Source organism: Corvus hawaiiensis, chromosome 19, assembly GCF_020740725.1.
Source record: "Corvus hawaiiensis isolate bCorHaw1 chromosome 19, bCorHaw1.pri.cur, whole genome shotgun sequence".
Classification (NCBI taxonomy): Eukaryota; Metazoa; Chordata; class Aves; order Passeriformes; family Corvidae; genus Corvus; species Corvus hawaiiensis.
The window spans coordinates 11,347,972-11,370,283 of NC_063231.1; the positions used below are offsets into that span (position 1 = coordinate 11,347,972).

Genomic DNA, 22,312 nt, shown 5'->3' on the forward strand with positions numbered 1-22,312 from the left:
GGTGTTGAATGTGTTGCCTTAGGTTTGAACTTTCATGTTTTTCCAATCCTGCACTGCCCGGTGTGTAACTCTGGAGTTTCTTGTAGCCCACTAACTTCTGCTCTCTATGCCAGGCACACATAACAAAGCCTCTCCAGGCCTGCTCTCCAAGGACACCCAGACCATCCTAGGCCCAAAATGTGTAAACCAAAGCCTCTAAAAGGGGGGCAAGCTTGGGGAAACTACATCATTAACTGAAGCTTGAATTGGAGAATGAACCCTGCTATGCAAATGAACCCAACCTATAAAAGTGTGAAGAACTCGTGACCTGGGGTCCACCTTGGGATCCATCTTGGCAGTGGCCTCTGGCTCCCCAGGGGTACCTTTGAAGGCCTTTCAAATAAATCCCTGCCTTATTCCCTTACTCCTGTCCAGTCTCTGTTTCTGGGTGGCCTCTTCAGGCATCAAATGTTCCAGGAATGGTGACTCCACCCCATCCCAGGGCAGCCCCTTCCACTGCTGTGTGAGACGGGACAGAATGTCCAGTCCTGGGAGGGATGGGTGGATTCCAGGGAGGTTTGGGGGGGAATGAGATAAGAAATGGCCAGAGTTCACAGGTAACCTGCGGGGAGTCTTGGGGGGTTTCTGGAGAGCACAGAGCAACAACATCCGCAGAACCACATTTATAAAATTATGTACGGCCAAGCCTCCCCACACCTGCCTCAGAAACACCAGATTTTGGTGCAAAACTGGCACAAATGGGGAAACAGTAACTAGCACAAGGCTGTGAAATCATCATTGCTAAGGAGAAATTCCTGATTTATACTGGTGTGAGGATGATCCCTCTGCCAGAGAAATGCATGTTCAGCCAGGGGAACCACGGCCCCACATCTGCCCCAGCTCATAATTCTCTGCTGAATTATGGGCGGGTACAGCTCCAAAGGGAACTTGTCCTGCATGGCACATGGGGAAAGCTCATCCCTGAGACTCTTCCAAGTCATCAAGAAGGAGCTCTGAGAGGCGGCAGAGGAACTGGAGTTGTGGAGTTGAGGAACAGGAAGGAGGAAATGCATCTGGAGTTTAGAAATCCCTAGGAAGTGTCTTGGTTAAGTGCACTGGAGCTGCAAATTTTTTTTATTTGCAGCATTTTGCAAATGCCTGAATTTTTTATTTAAAAAAATGGCAGAATCAATTTTATTAACTCATCTTTGTTTTGCTGATCTGTTTAAGGCAAAGGAAAGCAAAGAAATCATTCCCTCCACTCCAGATGAAATGTTTCATATCGAGGTCCTTCAGGGGAAGTCATTTGTATTTTCATTCAGAGCTAGCTCATTATGAAACATCTTTCAGTTGTCATTTAAAGGGAAACACGGAATTTGCAATGAAACACGTTGTTAAACACAGGCCAAAAATCTCCCAGCTGGAAGTGAGGCACTGATTCCAGGCGGGAAGCCCAGCCCAGCCCTCAGCTCCTGCTGGAGCCCTTCTCTGAACCCACATCCCGGGAAATGCCAGTCCAGGGGCAGCTCCTGAGTGCTGACAGCCCAGCAAGAACCACAGAACACACCTTGGGTCACATCCTTGGAAGGAGGATCCAAGGAGGGGTTAAATCCTACAGGGAATTGCACACGGAGTAAGCCAGGCCTGGGTTGTTAATTCCTCCTGATGTGACTCCATTCAAAGGCTCTGCAGGGACGTTCTGCTGCTTTTTATTTTACTGAACCCAAACTTCTCCCTGAGGTTCCCATCGCTGTTCTCTCCAAAAGGCAACTTAGTGCTACATCCCCAGTGAGTTCCATGTTTTCCACACAGTGACAGGACAAGGGGGAAATGGCTTCCCACTGCCAGAGGGCAGGGTTAGATGGGATATTGGGAAGGAATTCCTCCCTGTGAGGGTGGGGAGGGACTGGGATGGAATTCCCAGAGCAGCTGTGGCTGCCCCTGGATCCCTGGCAGTGCCCAAGGCCAGGCTGGACATTGGGGCTTGGAGCAGCCTGGGACAGTGGGAGGTGTCCCTGCCATGGCAGGGCTGGCACTGGATGGGCTTTAAGGTCCCTCTAACCCAGACCAGTCTGGGACTGGGTGAGTGTGAGGTTCCCCTCTGCCCCTTTGCAGTGCTGAGCAGTGTTTGGCCACATCCCCTTTGTTGTGCCTTTCCTGTTCCCAGTGAGCACCCCCAGGTGTGAGCCCAGCCCAGGTACCCCGAGCTCCCCAGTGAGCACAGACTCACTCAGGGACCAGGAGGAGAAATTCAACCCCAATTCCATCCCAAATCCCAATCAATTCTGCCACAAAGGCTCCAGCCAAACCCATGAGGGGCTGATCACACTCAACACCAGAGCCCCCTCTCCTCACCCAGAGCACAGAAGCTGCAGATTCTTTGATTGCAGTATAAAAATGACTGAAACTCCCTGTCCTCACCGCCAGACACCGCTGCCATTCCCAGCTGCACTGAGTTTGAATCCGCAAACTCCGGATTCCCACACTTTCAAAACATAAATCCAAAAATCCCCATTCTTTTCAGAATGACCTTGACTTTTCAAACTGCCCAATATCTTCATTTTATGTATAAAAATGCAATTCATTCAGCCATAATAAATATCCAGGATTGTCCTGAGAGCCCCCATACATTTGGATCCAGGCAGTGAATTTCAGTTTAATATTGCAGGCCTGTTTGTTTTGCTATTAATTCCAGCAAGGACAATTGATCAATTGTTTTAATTTTAAATCAGAGAGCTAATATCTGCCTTTGGCTTCCCTTGTGGTCGTTCAGCTGCTGCCTCTGAGCTGCAAAGATCACTTTTGATTATTCTGTTTCATAGGTAATTCAGCCGCCCCTTTCCCTGTTAGGATGGAGATGATGCAGCATTTCAAACCAGCCTGATGTGGGATTCCCACTTTGGGAGGTTTGCAGGTTGTGAGACCTTTCCACCACCCCTGACCCTTCTGCCCCATTCTCACCGTGTCTGTGCAGGCCACGGCCAGCACTCAACCCTTTGCATCAAAGATTTCTGGCTCTGTTCTCTGGGATCATCTCCTGCTTTCTCTCTCCCCTCATCATTTTATGACCTTCCACAAAATCCTCTTGCTGTCTGCACTGCAACTTGGCCCTTCCCCATCTCAGGGTTGGTGGAGGTCTGGAGCTCCCTCCACCTCCTTCGCTTCCTTCTCCTGCTCTTTTTTTCCACCTCAACCTCACAGAAACCAGCCCCCACCTTCAGCCCCCAAGTTATAGAATCCTGGGATGGTTTGGGTTGGAAGGGACCTTAAAACTCATCTCATTCCATGCAGGGACACCTCCCACTGTCCCAGGCTGCTCCCAGCCCCAATGTCCAACCTGGCCTTGGGCACTGCCAGGGATCCAGGGGCAGCCCCAGCTGCTCTGGGCACCCTGTGCCAGGGCCTGGCACCCTCACAGGGAAGAACCTCATGGACTTTTTGCCAGCTCCTCTACAGATACAAAGTCAAGGTCTTAGCAGAGGTCACACCATCACTCTCTCCCCTCCCCCTTTTCTGTGAAGTGGTGTTTCCAAATGGTGCTTTTTTGGAAGCAAGAATGTTCTGCAGAAAGGAATTTGTTGGGCTTTGTTTGCTGTGTTCCTCTCCCGGAATCAATTATTCTTGCAATTCTCATTTGTTAGCAGATTCATTGCTTTGATTCCTTCCTGCATACTGATATCCCAATCCTGGTTCTCCAGGTACCTGGAATGGCGGCAAAATGCCTTTGTGGGGCAGAGGCTGCAGCTCTGATCCTCACAGCAGCTCTGGAATGTTGCGATTCCATTCTAAGTTCTGCACATTTTAAGCTCAGCCTGTCCTTTCCCTTGACACTTTTGATCTGGTCTAATTGCAGTCCCTGCAGCTCTGCTCTGTTCCATTGAAGAGCTCATTTTCTGAGCTTCATTTCACTGGAGTCCATTCTCTATAGCTCGTTCTGCAGCCAGAGCAGAGGGGGCTCTGTGCTCCTGCTGATCCTCTCCAGGCAAACCAGGCCAGGCTGGGGCAGGAGCATCTGCTGGGATGGGGATCCCCACTCAGTGCTCCGGGTGGGTCACTGGAGATGACCCACAAAGGGAGAGGCTCTCAGGGGTCATTTATTCTCTCTGGTGACCCCAGGGAGTGGCTGGAGCTGGGCCTGGGTTGGAGATCAGGGAAAGGTTCTTCCCCAGAGGGTGCTGGGCACTGCCCAGGCTCCCCAGGGAATGGGCACGGCCCCGAGGCTGCCAGAGCTCCAGGAGCGTTGGGACAGCGCTGCCAGGGATGCCCAGGGTGGGGTTGTTGGGGTGTCTGGGCAGGGCCAGGAGCTGGATCCATGATCCTGTGGGGCCCTTCCAGCTCAGGAGCTTCTATAGAATCACAGAATTACTCAGGTTAGAAAAGTCCTTCAAGGTCATTGAGTCCAAGCTGTGCCCGATCCCCACCTTGTCACCAGCCCAGAGCACTGAGTGCCACATCCAGACAAGGGATGGGAAGACAGTGTGGCCTTGCAAATATTGAAATGAAGGCTCTAATTCATCTGGAAAACGCCGGTGTCACCCTCCTGCCCCTCTGTCCCATCACCGCTCCAGCTCACTCCAACCACTATCACCATGCTTGGGAAGCTGGGATAGGATCTGAAATCTTAAGGATGGGGGCATGTGACATAAAACCCAGTTATATAAGGGTTTGCAGGACACAGACAAGGCAATCACATCCATCCATCTCACTCGTGAAAACCCAGTGGATACCTGGAGCAGGTGCCAGGTGCTCAGGACATGGCACAGCAGCCTCCTGCCGTGGTACCAGCTCTGAGCAGGATAGAGATGCTGCTGGGAGTGACAGTTTCTGTCCTCTGGCCTCAGCTCTGACAGCTTCTTACAGCAGTCTGTGTTTATTGCAACTCCAGTGAGCCATGGGAAATGGGCAAGGAGCCCCAGGCAGGAGCTGGAGCGTTTGCTTTGCTCTCGCTGCACTGTCCTGCAGGCTGCAAGCTGGGAGAGATGAGATAGAGAAGAGATGGATTGTCTCCTGAGCTCACTCTTTCCCTGTCATTAATCAGCCTCTCTCCTCAGATAATTTGTGTAAAAGTACAACTTAGAGCAAAACAAAGCCTGTGGAATGATTTCTGCCCTTATGAATTCTTAATCCAAGCAGGACAGCAGATAATGTCTCTCAAAACGCTGCTGCTGCACTTTCCAGCAGCGGCCAATTAATTCCTGCAGGGACGGGGTTCCGGGGCCGCCTCATCTCTTCAATAAATCTCCTGTGTCCAGTGACAGGAGGAGTTCCCAGTGCACAGGCATAACACAGAGGGACAGCTCTGCACTGTGTCCAGCAGAGATCTCCTGCTGCCAGGAAGGGCCCAGCCAGACCCAGGAGAACAATTTCTGCTGGTTAAACTGGGGTTATGTGTGGCACTGCTGGCCCTATTCAGCATCCTGTGCTCAGAGAGACTGGAATTTGGTCCTTGGCACCCTCTGGAATATTCTCTGTCCTGTCCTCATGGCTGGACCCTGCGCTGGAGGAAAGCAGGGGCTGAACTGTATCTAAAGACAGATTCCCAGTGGACCAAACAAAGCACATTTGTTGTTGGGCCTTAAAATTTACTTCCAACCGAGGCATCAAAATATTGAGCCCATTCCTCAGTGTCCTACAGAAGGCCTGGCCACAGCTATTGATGTGGAGCAGTAACTCAGTCACCAGCACCCTTGGGTCAATAAACTTTCGACATTATCTCAACAGAAATTTAAATCTCGGGTTAGTTTCCCATCTGTTTATTTAATACCAATGCATTAAGAATGTTCTGCCCTTGGCAATCAATGAAACCAAGCCTGCCGTGGGGTTTGGGCTGAGCTCTACTCTTTGAAGTTAAGTCAGGTATAGAAATCTGTCTGCAGTTCCCTCTGTAACAGTTTGTTCTAGGGGGGAAAAAAGTTTGAATGTTATGCTCTGATTCTGATAGAGACTTCTCTCTAAACCCATTGTAGTCCAAAAAAAAAACCCCCTTGCAGCTGAAAGCAGTGCTGAGCTCAGGGATTTGGCAGCTTTTACAAATGGGGATTAATGAACAACCTCGCGCTGCCCTCGGAGCCTCCCGGGCGCCAGCCCGACGTGGTGCCTTTGAAAATGTTCCAGTGCACTGCAGGCAGTGGGAGCTGTGGGGTTGGGGTTGGAGCTGCCAGAAGAAAGGTGCCCATGAATAACAATCTGTAGCAGCTGCAGAATTCCCGGCCCTTTGCTCGCCCAGCTCTGCTCCGGCTCTTTGGATGGATTACGTAAACCTGGTGCACGTCTGGAGTGCTTGGAGCTCTGCACCCACTTTGCAAGGCAGAAAATTGCAAAGCATGGAGGTCAGGCTCAGCAGTCTCCTCCAGATCCCTGGGAGCCACAGGGAAAGCACCTGGGGGTCCTGATTCACTTCCAGCTGAGGAGAAGGGAATAATGAATGGGGAGAAACGAGATAATAATAAATCTTGTTCTGAAGTCTTTAATAATGAGGCTTTCTTGTAAATCCATCCCAAAGAAACATTAATATGGAGCCACCAAATAGGTCAGGTTAATTACATCATCTGCAAATGCTGTGGTACCTCCAGCCCGCATTAAAAAAAGGAATCAAATCCCCCTGGAGTGGGAGAGATGGAATTTTTTTTTTAATTAGTTGAGTATTAAAATCTCTGTGCTAACATCTCCCAGTGTTCCTCTGGCTTAAGTGAGATGCTACATTTTACCTCCTGTTTGACAAAACCTGATCTTTACAGGTTTTGAAACCTGCAAATTTAGATATTATTTAGCTAACTAGGGCTGATTATCTGTGTGCCAGTTTGCATCCTGCACTGCTGGCCCATCCTGGAGTCATGGAAAAAGCTTCCAGGCTGTCCAGGATTTGTGCCAGGAGACATTTGGGGGCCTTGGAGTGAGCACCTGCCCTCATTGTGCTCCGTGTGCAGCCTGTGCGCCCATTCCCTGCTCCACAGCTGGGAGCACAAGCCTGCCCTGGGTGGATTCACCGGGATGTGCTCTCAGCTCTTCGCTGGGTGACTGCAGGGAAGGCTCTGAACTCTCCCTCACTCCCTCCCTGCCCACGGTGCTGCCACTTCCCACGTTTTCAAGGTCAGCTTGGCTCCCAGAGTTTCCCAAACTCTTCCCCAGTCCTGCCTTTCCAGGAAAAAACCCCAAAAGTTGCAAGACCCTTGAGCTCCCCAGCTCCAGGAGAACGTGGTCCATGTCCCCGGAGTGCCAAGCTGAGAGCACAGAGCCAGGGATGCTCCAGAGGTGGAGCTTGGGTACCCAGCAGATGCAGTTTTAGCATAAAAATGGGAATATTCCCACAGCGAGCTGGAAACAGGAACACTCCCAGGCAGGGCCGTGCTTGGGACCAGCCCAGCTCCCCTTCCTGAGCCTCCTTTGGTTTTTCTTTCAGCCACAACCAGCTGGACAGGGCTGCCCAAAACCAGTGTTGGAAGGGGAATGATCTTTTCAAAGGGAACAAACATCTCCCTTGAACAACTGAATTCCTTTTGAAATATCCTCCTGTTGGGTTCCGTGTTTTGAAAACTCGAAACATTCTTCAATTCTCAAAACACGTTTGGTTTTTTTTCTTCTCACTTTTCATCCAAAAATACACTTTTCCCAGGAACTGTTATTATATTATCACAATATATTATCCCTCCTCGTCTGTAAAACATCAGTGATGTATTACTGAGCTATATTAAAATCTCTATTTATACTTTTCTCGCTTCAAGCCACGGCATTTTTACCAAGCAGCAGTGACTCCAGCAGACCTGCACTCACTGGCAAGGTGTCACTGAGCTTCCTGCACCCAAAAAAAGGTTTGTTTAAGGCTTCAGTAATTGTTTTGAGCTTATAATTGCCAGGTGAGAGAGCTGTGAGTCACCAAAGCACTGGAATCCTGTGACCTGCAGAGCTACCTGGAGGAGGCAGAGGTTATTTAAGAAAGCAGCATTTTCCCCTGGCTGGTTAAAAGCAATTTCTTTGTGTTGCCGTGCCAGTCACTGCGTGGCTGACGGAGGAGTGCAGAGTGTGACATGGGAAAGTGGTAGGTGTTGTTACTAAGCACATTACCCTGACAAGAAAAACACAGGGCTCAGAGACAGCTGAAAGGCTCTGCTGAGGCTCACCAAGAAAAACAAGCTGCTGACAACTCCTGCGCGCCCCGAGGAACCTCCAAGTCCAGGGAGGGCTGAGGAGCACAGCTCTAAAATGTGGGTGCAGAGCAAGGCTGGACAACTGGCCAAAAGCCAGGCTTTGCTACGGTAAGGAAGAGCTTAAAGGGTTCTGTGGGGGAAAAGAAATTAGGCAGAAATGAAAGAAAAAAAAAAAAAGGCAAAGATTGCTTTCTATAAATAAATGTGGGCAGGGAAAGTGCTGGGGAGGGAGAAGATCTAACAGACAAACTTGGCACGAGAACAGAAGGGAGGCACTAGCCATGAATAAATTCCGAGTGGAAAACTGAAGGAAGTTTCCATCCAACGACAGAACAAAAGCCTGGAACAGGCTGGCCTGGGGAGAGGAGAAGTGACTGGAGCGAAGCTGAAGGGCAGGAGAAAGGTGTGGGGAGAGGCAGGAGCTGCCCAGGTCAGCCTGGGAGTCCTACACAGCACCCGGAGCTTTTGGGGATGCTGCTGCACCTCTTCACCCTCGGGGAGCTGGATGTGGGGGTCATGGATATTGGGGTGCCCACAAGGAGCCCTCCATCCCTCGACCACTGCCGGGACATTTCCTCCCTGACATTCCCTCCCTGCAGCTCCCGGCTCAGGAGCATCCTGCCAGGGGCAGGGCCGCTCTGGGGCTGCCTTTGCCAGCTCTTTGTAATGCCCTCGGTGGGAGGGGGATGGCTCTGAGAGCTGAACCCCAGGCTTAGCTACCCAGAGGTTTTATCTGAAAAGGGTTTCTCTGAGAAATCCCTGTCCCTTACCCAAAGCGTCTTTTTGTTCTCCTTTATCCCATGGCCTGGGGCTCCTCTCCTCATAAGATAATGGGGCGAGGGAAGAGGGATTTTTGAACTGGGAATTTTTTTTTTTAATCACTGGAGAAAGCTCAGGACCAAATTAATGAAGTTATTTTGCAAGGATCTGAAATGGTTTTTTTGGACTATAAAATCAAAATAAAACTGTCTGGGATCAAATGAAACACTGATGGATTTCTCTGCTTTAAAAATTGAAATTAATTATCTGCCTTGTCCTGCCCTCAGCATTTAGATCATTAATGGGATGGTGATTACTGCTATTGCTCCTTTTAATTTTTTTCTTTTATGCAGGTGATTTATCTGATGGTTGCAGCAACAACCAACATGGAAACCTGGGAGACAAAAGATGTGGATCAGAGCTCTGAAGGAGGGAACAAAGGGAGCCTCTGCAAGACTTTTTTCCTGTGGCTGTTCAGGATTCATCAGAAGAACAGAGTTATAACCAAAATCAACCATTCAGAGCTTAGATGGACATGGAACAGCACTGAAGATCCATTTTCCAAGAACTTGAAGCTGGGGATGCTGTGGAATGGCCTCTTAGGTATAGAAACAACAGAACAAAAGCTAAGCTGGACCTGAAAATGTTCACAGATCAGAAAAGAAAAGAAGTTCCCGACAAAAGGAGTCTGGAGGTGCTGATTTGTTCAGTTTGAGGTGATAAGGAACTCACAGCTGGGACCTGAAGGCTCTTTGTTGCATCAAGCAGGTTTGGCTTTGAGGCTGAAAACGAAATTGAAAGTAAAAGATTTGGAACAAGAAGTGCAGAGAGCACTTCAGAGAAAGACCAAGGGAAATGTTTGTGGAACACTCAGCGAGAAACCCCCTGAGCTTTTCCTCAGCCCCTCTGCTAAGCCTCGTGCAGAGCCCAGGGTTAGAGCCCCCCAGAATAATGAGCCCAGGGTTAGAGCCTCCCAAAATAACTTCCCGAGTTCAGTGAGGGCCTGGAAAAATGTTCTGCTCTTCTGCAGGAGAAAAGCCTCCCCTTGAAATGCACAGGGAGTCTTCAGCTCAATTTCCTGATATAAATAGGGCAGCTCAGAGTCACAGTGAATACAGAGAATGTTTTCTTATATGCAAATGAGAGCTCACATTATTTCATAGAAGGAACTATAATAGTTGGAAATTAGCAAATGTTTCCAGATCCTTGTTAAAGGCAAGGAAAAAAAAAAAAAAAGAAGCTCATCTAATGTTCCCGGATAAAAATGACATTAATTGAAAGTTTGATTCTATTCCCTAATGAATTTTCCTGTTGCATTGTAATTAATAACTACTTACATCCAAAAGAACTCGATATCCCTTCAAATTAGGGCATTACTTATAAATATGGTAATGTTTTAAGAGCAGTTCTGAGAACGCCAGGCACTGCTCTTGGAACAGCTGTGAGGAACGGGAACAAACCCTTAACAAACCCTGCAAGGGCTGCAGGACTGCGGGGAGCCACTGCAGAGCCTGAATCCGTCCTCTCCCAGGAACCCAAATCCATCCTCTCCCAGGAACCCAAATCCATCCTCTCCCAGGAGTTCTCCAACCCAAGACTTTGCAGTGCCTCAAACACACCTGGTCCTACAGCAAACCCCACAGGGGCATTTCCACCCCGAGATTTGGGATTTGTCCAATACCTGCCATGTTTCATCATTCCAAGGCCGGGCAGGATGGATGGAGGCAGTACCTGTCCCTCAGGGATTTCCCTCTGGGTCACCTCTGAGACATCCCAGAAATAAGAGAATCACAGAATCATAAAATCTTTGGACAGGGACACCTCCCACTGTCCCAGGCTGCTCCAAGCCCCAATGTCCAGCCTGGCCTTGGGCACTGCCAGGGATCCAGGGGCAGCCCCAGCTGCTCTGGGCACCCTGTGCCAGGGCCTGCCCACCCTCCCAGGGAACAATTCCTGCCCAATATCCCATCTAAACCTACAGTCCTTCAGTCTGAAGCCATTCCCTGTGTCCTGTCCCTCCCTCCCTGCCTTGGAAATCCTCTCTCCCCATCTTTCCTGCAGCTCCTTCAGGCCCTGCAAGGCCACACTGAGGTCACCCCAGAGCTTCTCCTCTCCAGGTGAACACCCCCAGCTCTCGCAGCCTTTCCTCCCAGCAGAGCTGCTCCATCCCTCTGCTCATCCTGGAGCCTCCTCTGGGCTCTCTCCAGCAGCTCCAGCTCCTCCCTGTGCTGGGCCCTGGAAATTCTTTGGCCATACTTGGCCTCTAAACTTGCCCTTGAGGCTGCTGTTAAAGCATCACTTGGATGCTTGAGACTCTTTAAAAGGGGCCTCAAGGATATTTTTTCCTTGTTCCTGGAAAAGAAGGAAAGGAGGGAAATGCGAACACAGTGAGGAATGAGCTGACACGTGCAGGCGCCTTCCTTGCACGGTGTCTGTGCCACTGTTCCTGCTAATGCCACACACACTCACGGCCAGCATGGTGCTGCAGCTTCCAGCCTCGTTCGTGTGCTGCAGGATCCAGGCCATTCCCATCCCAGGAAAGCTGATTATTTGGATTAACCCTGTTTCCTAACAGCTCCCGCATTCTTTACTCCCTTTATTACAGTAACTGATCTGAACATGAATCAATAACCTCAACCACACCCCAACCAAAACCTTCACCATGAAACACCAGGGCTTGGCCACCTTGACTTGAAATAATTCCTGTGAGTGCTGGAAAGAGAATTCCCACTCATCCTGCCTGGCTGGGGAACCAGGAACCACTCACGTGTTGGGATTGGCACCTAACGGGAGTGACCTTGCCCCTTCTTGCACCCAGCACAGGCAGCGGGGCTTTGTGGGGAGCTCTGAAGTCCGAGGGAGAGGGAGGTGGAGAGGAGGGGTAGGGGAGTGCTCCCATCAATCCTGGGATGCTTCCAGAGGGAAAACAGGTTCTGCTGCACAGGAGGAACTCCAGGGGCCAGCACTGGGGAAGGGACAGCGTGAAGAGCTTGGATGGAGGTGACAGCCATAGAATCATGGAATCATGATTGGGTTGGGAGGGTCTTAAAGCCCATCCCATTCCACCCCTGCCATGGGCCTTCCACTGTCCCAGGCTGCTCCAAGCCCCATCCAGCCTGGCCTTGTCCTGGCATTGTCAATGCCCCTGGAAAAGGGCTGGAGTCAGTCCTTGGTGAAACTGGGTTTATGTTAATGAGTGGGGTTTTTTTATTTCTTTCTTTTTATGGTTACTTATTTTGGAATTACCTTCTAGGTGAAAGCAGCATTATGGTCACATTTTCCCTCCATCACAGGGACAAAATTTTAGAATTTTTTTTTTTTTTTAAACAATAAAATTTACACGGAATTTTAATATTCTGTGAATAAAATTCACAGAAATTTATTTTTTTTTTAAACTTGCTGCTCCCTTGACCCAGGGCATGAAGGTCTTTGCCGAAACACCTCCTGTTGTGAGCCTTGGTTCACATCTAAAACTCGCCCTGTGTATCAGTACTTCTGGATTAGCCTTCCTCTCCTTCCTCTATCCAGAAACCTCCACAAATTTCCCTGCTCAGAAATGACGTCAGCTTTGCTTCCCGTGGTAGCTCAGACACCCAGCGAAGAGCTTTTTCCAGAGCAGCTTGGGCTGAAATCCCTTCTCTCGCCCCAGCGCACACCTTCACACTCCTGTATTTACGGCTCAGGAACTCCCCGTGCAGGCAGCAGCTGCACACCCGCAGCTCTCAGCCCAGCAGGGTCCCGGGATGGTCCCCCCGGAGCGCCGGGAGCCGGGGCAGAGCTCATCCTGCTCACCCAGGCTGCAGAGCCTGGCAGCGGGATATAAAAAGCTGGGCATGGATGTGTGCCAAGAGGTAGTAAACAAACCGGGAGCTCTGTTTTTCCTCTGGCTTTCACTCCACAGCCGTGTCTGTCTGTGGAGGAGAGTGCCCGGCTGCGCTGGGCGGATTTTTTGTATTCTAAGCCTGGCGCTTTTTGGGGGAGAGACGAGGAGGGGCTGTCATTAACCCTGCTCTCCAGAGGGCCAGGCGAGCAGCAAGAGGCTGCCTGGACTCTGCATTCAGGCCACAGACGGTGAATGACACGAGAACAAAGTTCAGACCTGCCCTCAAATCTCATTGCCATCCCGAAAGCATGAAAGCAGATGCACACGATGGATGAAAAGCCAAACATATCGATCACTCCGTACATCGCTGGCAGCCAGCTGTGCTGGCAGCAGGCAGCCAGGGCTGTGCTGCAGTCAGGCTCAAGGTAACGAGCAGGGAACACAGGAGCTGGCACCGGGTGGGTTTTATTCCCGGGGAGGTCCCCACAGCAGCGATGCCGCTCCGAGCCTGCTCACGCTGCCCGCCTTGCCCACGGTGCAGCCTGCCCGGCAGCCGTGCCCGTGTCTGCTGTGTGTCTGCAACCTGCTGCACCTCTGCCAGCCTGTGACAGTGCCCCTGCCGCCGGAACGCCGGGACAACGCCGCTGCCCTTGCCCACGACCCCCGGAGCAGGTGCAGGCAAGGTAAGGCACGATTCCCGTTAATTCTCGGCTGGGCAGTCAGGCAGGAGGAGGTGGAGGAGGCAGAGGCCTCTGCAGGCGCAGGGAGCTGCAGGAGGGGAGGATGTGATGCTGCCGTGGGAGGGATGCAGGGATGCTGTGAGGAGAGGGGCGGATGCCGGGCAATCCATCCTGCGCCGCGCCGCCGGCCTCCTCCTCCCGCCGCTGCCTGGCTCAGCCCGAGCTCCTGGGGCTCTGCACGCTGCCTGCTCCCTCCCAGCCCGCCCAGCTCCCCTCCAGCCAGCTCTGGTGCCCTCGGGGATGCTTTCAAACCTCTGGCCCATCTGTCTGCCTGGACCAGGAGCCAATTCCCCTGGCAGACGGGGCCCCAAATTGGGCTCGCCATCCCCTGGGAACCCACCCAGAGCCCCAGAGGGCACAGCAGGACACGGCCACTCCCCCACCCACCAGGACAGGGACCCTTGCCCTCATGGTCACCCAAAGCTCTCTCTTCCTTGTGCTGCAGCCCTACAGAGAAAGGGAACAAAGGCACACAGCTCCTGGAGGCTGCTTTTCCCATGGGACCCCTTTCCCAAAGCCCCGTTTTGCTCGTTCATCTGGGAAATTGTGCAGACAAAAGAAGGCAAAAGCAGCTCGTGGCTCCTGTGACAGCAGGGGGGTTCAGCCTTCCTTTGGAAGCACCAAAGTAGAGACAAAAATAACGCAAGACAATGCAGAGGGGCTGTTTGTCCCTGCCTGAGGCCGGGGCCAAGCCCCTGCCCCTGCCTGTCCTCAGAGCTGCTTTTATAGGGCCTCACAGCCTCCTCCAGCCGCTGCCTTGACCTTCCATCTGCACATGTAGAACCGTCCTCCAGGGCCAGTCCTTGTCCTTTTGGTCTGGTTGCCTCCGTGCAGGGATGTTTTAGAGCTCGTTATCCATGTCCTGCCTGGCTGGAGCCTCCCCCCTCCCCATGGCCGAGGAAGGGTTAAGCCTCTCCCTGGCTCCGGACCAGCATCCTCCTGTCCTCACTTGGTTTCAGATCATTTCTTCTGGGGGGAAATGTGTGCCCTGCGAGTGCAGGTCCTGAGGCCTCTGTGCAGCTGCTGGAGCAGGCAGGTTGGACTCCCACGGGCACCCAGTGCTCCCTAAAGCAGGGCTCCTGCACGTCCCCCCACTGCTCTGGGGTCACTGCAGCTGGGAGACGTCTCTTCCATTCAGGGTGGAAGTTTGAAGGAGGATAACAACAGATGCAGGGACTGCAGGGAGACAGTGATGGGGCTGTGTTTGAGGAGCTGCTCTCCAGACCTGGAGCCTGTCTCCAGGCCAGATTCCTACGTGCTGTCGGATGAATCCTCACCCTGTCACCACATGGTCACTTGTTTTCCCTTTCTTCAGCTTTGGGCACCTGCAGATTCATTTGCAGAGCCTTTAGTGCTCCCAGCTCTGTTGTGTGAGGTTTTGCTTTCACCCAAACTATTCCAGACCTATGATGGCATGAATATTTTCCTTGGAAATGCTGATTTTTCCCCTGAGCCATGCAGGCTATTCCCCAGCCACGCAACTCCCTCCTTGCCAGCCGAGGCCAAGAGATGGATTGTCCCTGCTCTGCCACTTCGGGGATGGGGATTTTTCATTCTCTCTGCTCTGCAACCTTATTGTCCTTTGCTGTCACCGAATGATTATCCCTTCAGTGCCAGGGATCTCCATCTCACCGAGTACAGTTCATTGAACATCACAGAGCTCAAAAAAACCTCCAGCCCAAGTCAACAAATAAATGACATCAGCAAAAATCACCTCTGAACAACCAAGAGCAAAACCAGCCAAAGAAACCCCAACCCTGAATGAAAACTGAGTTCAGCTTTTGAGTCCAGAGCTGGGGGGTTTTGAAGGCAACAAAACTGCAGGGAATTCTTGTGAGAGAATTTGGAATCATAAAATCCCGGAATGGTTTGGGTTGGAAGGGATGCTAAAGATTATCCAGATCCAGTGCCACCCCTGCCATGGGCAGGGACACCTCCCACTGTCCCAGGCTGCTCCCAGCCCCAATGTCCAGCCTGGCCTTGGGCACTGCCAGGGATCCAGGGGCAGCCCCAGCTGCTCTGGGCACCCTGTGCCAGGGCCTGGCACCCTCACAGGGAACAATTCCTGCCCAATATCCCATCTAACCCTGCTCCCTGTTAGTTTGAAGCCACTCCCTGTGTTCTGTCCCTCCATCCCTTGGAAAGTCTCTCTCCATCTTTCTCGTAGCTCCCTTCAGGCACTGGAAGGCCACAATTAAAGAGAATCCCTTAATTTTAATCTCCTTTGTTATATGTGTTTCCTCTACAGAATCCATCAATAATTATCAGTATTAATTAATGTCCCACAACATTGCACGGTTCTAAATCTGCCCAGAAATGCTTCTCATCTATAGACGTGCAGAAAGGGACAGAAAGGAAAGAGCAGAAATGAATCCAGGGAGAAACACCACAAAAGGTTTTGCAAAGGATTCCTTTAAAAATAAGAAGGAGAATGAAGAGTGAGGCTGGGCCTCAGCTGTACCCGCCGGTGCCTTGGGGGATGGTTGGTTTGATCTGCTTGTGGTTTAATGTGCTCTGTACCACAGCTCCCACCACTAATCCCAGCCAGTGTCTGGGGAATTGCAGCATCCTACCTTGGATTTGCTTGGAATTCCACTGCTAAAGGAGCCCAAGAGAACAGGGCAGGCTGGAAGAAAACCGATTCTTGGAGACTTTCTGAAGCCTCTAATGAGAGGGACAGTTCATCAAGGGCTGTTTTTACTGGAGAGAAGCCCCATCTGGTACCTTTTGTAGCATCAGTTCCCTACAGAACTGTGGAAAGGTCCTGGATCTCTCCAAGACCTCAAGAGCAAAGGCTCCCTGAGCCTGATTTCATCCTTTAGGATTCAGGACTGTGGCAATAATCAGAAAATACCAAGTACAGAAATGTCCATATTCCACCAGAAACAAGATTTCCATCCTTAAGGGCAAACTCCAGCTCCCTGACAGGGTTGGAAATGTCCAGCTAGGGAACTCTGAATCCTTCATTTTCAACAATTTGGGCTTCTTGTAGCACTGTGAGGTGATGGGAGGGCTTTGAACACCTGCTAGAGCTCCATCAGGGAAAGCACCTCTGGCCCACGGCTGTGGCCGTGTCCGATAAAAGCAGGGAGGAAGGAGCGAGGATCAAAGGCTTGGGATGGAGCATCCCAGCGCTCTTCCTTCCATCTCACACGTGTGAGACTCCTCACAGACCTCAGGGGCTGGAACAATTTTGGTGTGAGCAGCAAAGGAGCAACGCGAGGATCCCAAAGGTGTGGGATGCGCTTTATCCACGGTGATGCTGCTCATCACCGTGATTTGTGCAGATATGGAGCACTGCAGGAGGGGACAGAATAAGCCATAAACTTCATCTCCTTCATGCCTGTCCCCAGTAGGAAATGCTCAGTAAACAGGAACTGGGTCATTCCCTCTCTCCAGAGAAGCTGGTGTGAGAGAAACAGTTAAAAAATAATTATGCCACATGAGCCACTAGAAAATGCCTTTTCTGAGCAGCTTCTGAGGACGCATGGGAACCTCTTTGGCTTTTCAAACTCAAAGGGACTTCGCTTAAGTTGCCTTCCAAAGGAAACTGCTTCAGCTCATTATTTGCAGACAGCATCTGTCACTTTTCTATGCCAGTGGCTGCTGATCATCCTCAAAGAACATTGTACAAATGTGCAGACTGCTGTGTGCTGAGAAAGGACCGCTATTATATCAATTTTCCACTTGAAAGCAGCAATAACAGCAAATAAAGCCGGAGCCACATGACTCTGCTGGATCTGGGGCACTCACGGAGCCATTCACCCTCCCTGAAAGCTGAGAGCCTCCGAGGGGCCGTGTGGCAGCCACAGCACTGCCTGGTGCCAGGCACAAACTGGTTGTACTGGTGGGCGAGGCAGAGCCAGGAGGTCTCAGCCCCGTCCCCTTGGGGACCTGCCCAAGGAGCTTCTGCTGCCTGCAGAGCCCCAGGTGACACCTGGCAGTGTCTGCTCTGTCCTGGAGCCCAACCCACCCCAAAATGCAGCTCCTGTGGGATGTGGGTGTGATGGACACAGCCAGGCCTTGGCCAACCACTGCTTGAGGTGTCCTGTCCTGTAGGATCAGCAGGAGCTGAACCCACAGCTCCTTATCCAGGGCTGGGGAGGGCTCGTTGTGTCTGCTCTGTCCTGGAGCCCAACCCACCCTGAAATGCAGCTCCCGTGGGATGTGGGTGTGATGGACACGGCCAGGCCTTGGCAACAGAGCATGGGAGGTGTCCTCTCCTGTGGGATCGGCAGGAGCTGAATCCAGAGCTCCTTTTCCAGGTCTGGGTGACACCTGGTTGTGTCTGCTCCCTCTTGCCAGGCCCTGGTGAGGAGGCTCTGCCCATACTGGGAGAGGTGAAGCAGCATCACCCTACAGACTCCCAGTTTGTGCTGGTTCCCAAGGATCTGTTTGCACCCACACAAGCAGGGAGGGCAGCAGCCTGGGCCAGCCCTGCAGCTAAAGGAAGGACAAATCTGAATAATCCTCTGGAAAAGGCAGCAATGGGGAAAGCCAAAGAAATTGTGGGTGAATTCTGACCCCGTGGCCCTCAGCACTTCCTGGCAGGTTTGAAAAATCCCCACATTCCCCAGAGCAAGGTACAGACCCCTCAGAGTGATCTCTGCAGTGCAGACCTGTGTTTTCCCTATGGAAGAAACATTGGAGCTTTCCCATGGAGGAGACGTTTCATTTTTCATCAGTTAAATTTCAGATTGCTGAAATAATGGGGCTGCAGGAGGGGGAATGAACCTTCTCCTGTGACTGCCTCGTGCAAACAAGTGATGGGGTCTCTCCTGCCTCCTGATCAGAATCCCCAGCCTGGCTTTGCCTCGGATATGGGAAAACGATGGGATTGCATGAAATGCCCCCTCTGCAAGAAGCAGCTTAGAGTGAGCAGGGTGTGATAGCCAAAAAACCCAGCTGAAGGACATTCCCTGTCACCCCAGCAACTGCTGAGCAGGGAAATGACCTCCCACGGCCCAGAGAGAGGTGTGAGCTCATAAAGGAACATGCCTTGGAATGCTGTGTGTGTCCACACCTGCCCCAGGAGCAGCTCATCCCATCCTGCTCCCAGAAGGAAAGGAAGGGAGGGAGCTACAGCACCAACGAGGTTTGCCAGGTTGGGATTTTGCAGCAGCGTGTTTCAGACACAGTGCAGTGACTCTTTAAAAATGCTTGTGGAATGTTTTTTAAAAGGTTGGTTTGCTCGGAATTTAAAAAGTGCATACCAGTGTTTGCACACCGAATGGATTTCACACAACATCTCAAGTTCATTTAAAAGGCCTAAAATATCTGGATGTTTCTCAAAAGTAGAAAATTCCCGTTTCCGTTCTGTCACAGCTCATCTTTTCCATTCATTATGTTTTGCTTAACCTTTTGGATAAAAATGCCGTCATTCTCCCAGGGCTTCTGCAGCATCCTAATGGAAAGTGGCAGATTTGGAGAATATATACGGCTTTCAGGGAAAAATAATTCCAGCTCCGTTGTATTCGACTGCAAACAGCCACTCCGTGTGCTGGACCTGCTCCAGAGGGATCCAGATTGAGAATTAGATAGTCCCTTTTAAAAATCCAGCCTAATTCTGCTCTTACTAAAACTGGTATCAACTGTGCTGCTGACTCCAGCAGGGAAAAGATGGGATTAGTGGTCCCACGATCTCACACTGGAGGGACGTGCTGGAACATCCAAAGGAGTGCGGGCAGCAGGGCCAGGGAGGGGATTCTCTCTCTGCTGAGACCCACCTGGAACAGTGCCCAGTTCTGGTGTCCCCAGCGTAAGAAGGACAAGGAACTGTTGGAACCATTCCAGAGGAGACCTGGAAGTTGATAAAGGGACTGGAGCACCTCTCCTATGGAGCCAGGCTGGGAGAGCTGGGAATGTTCAGCCTGGAGAGGAGAAGGTTGTGTGGAGACCTCAGAGCCCCTTCCAGGGTGTGAGGGGGCTGCAGGGAAATGGGAGAGGGACCTTGTGAGGAACTGAGTGACAGGACAAGGGGTTCCGACTGCAAGAGGGAAATTCAGGTTGGGATATTGGGAAGGAATTGCTCCCTGGGAGGGTGGGCAGGCCGTGGCACAGGGTGCCCAGAGCAGCTGGAAGTGTCCAGGGCCAGGTTGGACATGGCTTGGAGCACCCTGGGACAGTGGAACTTCAGCAGGGCTGGAACTGGATGGGCTTTAAGTCCCTTCCAGCCCAACCCGTTCTGTGTTTCTGGCACCGGCATTCCCAGAATCTGCTTTTTCTGTCCCCAAAGGGGAGCTCTGAGGGCCACCACACCTGAGATCCCCTTGCACAGCTGTCCTCAGGTCCTGGCACTGCACTGGGTGTCCACGTGGAATCCTCTCGGGAGGCAATCTCTCCTCGGCAGGGTTTTAGCAGTTTATCCATGTCAGAATTGGACACTGAGGTGACACCAGCCCTTCCCAGAGTTTGCTCCTGGAGCTGTGTGTGGCAGCAGCAGCAGCTGAGCAGTCGCTGCTCACAGCAAATTCACCTGAGCAAGGCTCTGGGACAGCTTTGTGACAAGTTCCTAATGAAACTGGGGACAGGGCTGGTGGAGGAGCCCTGGATTACCAATGTCCACCATTTTCCAGTCACGGAAAAGCCTCACAGAAGGCAGAAATGAGCACTGTAGCTCTTGACTCATCCATCATTTTAAACGTTCACCTTTTGAAAAAGCTTTGAAACAGCAAAATCAATGGAGGCTCCAATCCTGGTGTTTAACCACGTTGGAGTTACTGGAGGAATTTGCAGAGAAATCAGAGAGCCAGGCATGGGGCTGGGTTAAAGATCCAGCTCCAGAGAGATGTGAAGGCCCCTCTGGAAGAGCCTGGCTCTGTGGGAAGGGGAAGGGGGAGACATTGGAGGCAGGGCCTGGCCATCAGCAGTGCTGCTCCTCTGCCTGGGCACAGGGAGCTCAGCCAGGGGACCCTGCAGTGGGATGGGAGCCCCTGGCCAGCTGTGGATCCCCGTTCCAGGCTCTGGAACACAGGCACTTCCCAGAAACTGCAAGGCCAGGAAGAGCCTTCTGTTCTCAGCAGCAGTTTGGAATCATGGAAAAAAACCCTTTAAAATCATCCAGTCCGACCACCAGCCCAGCCCCACCACCACGGTCACCACTAATCCATGTCCTCAGGTGCCATGTCCACACATTCTTTGAACATTTCCAGGGATGGGCACTCCAAACCTCCCTGGGCAGCTTCTTCCAGTGCTTGACCACCCTTTTTGTGAAGAATTTTTCCCAATACCCAATCTAAACCTCCCCTGGCCCAGCCTGAGGCCGTTCCCTCTCCTCCTGTCCCTGTTCCCTGCCAGCAGAGCCCGACCCCCCCGGCTGCCCCCTCCTGTCAGGGACTTGTGCAGAGCCACAAGGTCCCCCCTGAGCCTCCTTTGCTCCAGCCTGAGCCCCTTTCCCAGCTCCCTCAGTCCCTCCAGGTGCTCCAGCCCCTTTCCCAGCTCCGTTCCCTGCCCTGGACACGCTCCAGCCCCTCAATGTCTCTTATTCTCAACATCTTTCTCCTTAAGCCATTTATTTATAGCCTGTGATTTCTTAAAATTGCATTTAAGTGAAAGGACACGTCAGGGAGATGAGGACAGGAATAAACAGGGTAAGCACCTGCCTGGCTCTGTGAGTAGCTCAGGAGTCATTAGGAAAGCAACACTGGGATACCAGGCATTGGGAATGTTGGGAGTTCTCCCAAATCTTCGGGAAATCTGGCAAAGTGACCTTGAGTATCCTGAAGAGCGGGGCTTTGCTCCTGAAGCTGCTGGTAGACGATGATGATGCTGGTCTGTCTGCTCTAATTAGGTTTTTAAGTGCTTCAGGGTGAGGGCTGACTTTTCACAGGGGATGTGGCAGCAACCAGCACGAGGGAGCTCTGAAGCAAGGCAGAGCATCTGGCTTTGTTATCTGAATAATGGTCACAACAGAAACAGCATAATAAGGAGACAAAAACGCTGTGTTGGAACAAGAATAATGCCAGTAATATGATAATAGCAATAATTACAGCCGTGGTGTTAATTGGGATTATGTGGGTGCTCAGCAGAGCCGAGCAGAGGGCTGGGATCGGGAGGGGAACACACCCCTACAGAACAGTCCCGTCCCCCCTGTGGGCACCAGGAGCCCTGGGCAGGAGGAGGTGGCTCTGGAGGCTGCAGTGTCCCCAGATGTGCCAGCAGCTGGATTGTTTGTGGGTGGGACAGGAACCTCAGCTGGGGTCACAGCTGTGGCTGGGGGGAGGAGGGGATGACTGACACTGGCCACCGGGGAAATTTCCCTGCCCACGTTACCTTGCTGAGCACGAGCAGCCCCATCTAAACGGATAATTCCAGATTTTTTGGCTGTAGTGGAGGAAAATGGGCCAATTTCAATCCGTCCCACCCTGAGCAGAGTGTCTGAACTCAGACTCCATGCCTGACTCTGGGGCCATTGCAGCTCTCACGTGTCTCAGATGTGTGTAACTTTCTGTGTCATCACCACCGAAATTCGCAGCACTTTGGGGAGTAGCTCCCTTTTCCTGAAGCCACACAGTGCAGATCAAAGAAAGCTCTCAGCTTGCTTGGCTTCTGGACGTCCTACTGAAGTTCCAATAATAATAATAATAATTACAAATGAATCAGAGAATCACAGAATGATTTGGGTTGGAAGTGACATTAAAGTCCATCCAGTCCCACTCCCTGCCACAGGCAGGGACACTTCCCACTATCCCAGGCTGCTCCAAGCCCCATCCAAGCTGGCCTTGGACACTTCCAGGGATGGGGAAATCTTCCTTAGACACATCCTGAGCGATGCCAATCGCTGGTTTCTGCTGGATGATGCAGATCCCAGCCTCTGCAGCCAATCTGAGAGCCCTCAGCTGCAGTTGGTATCCATTGAGTACACGGGA

At 51.7% G+C, this 22,312-nt stretch overlaps 1 protein-coding gene and 1 long non-coding RNA gene across 3 annotated transcripts in view; one reads left to right on the top strand and one right to left on the bottom strand.

Moving 5' to 3' along the window:
• The window catches only part of SHISA6 (shisa family member 6), a 183,766-nt gene that overhangs the window by 97,595 nt on the left and 63,859 nt on the right, over positions 1 to 22,312 (bottom strand). The window lies entirely within an intron of this gene.
• The window catches only part of LOC125335852, a 30,681-nt gene continuing 21,251 nt past the window's right edge, over positions 12,883 to 22,312 (top strand). Inside the window, exon 1 of the long non-coding RNA XR_007207565.1 lies at positions 12,883 to 13,388. This is a non-coding gene — a long non-coding RNA (uncharacterized LOC125335852). The remainder of the gene's footprint in view (positions 13,389 to 22,312) is intronic.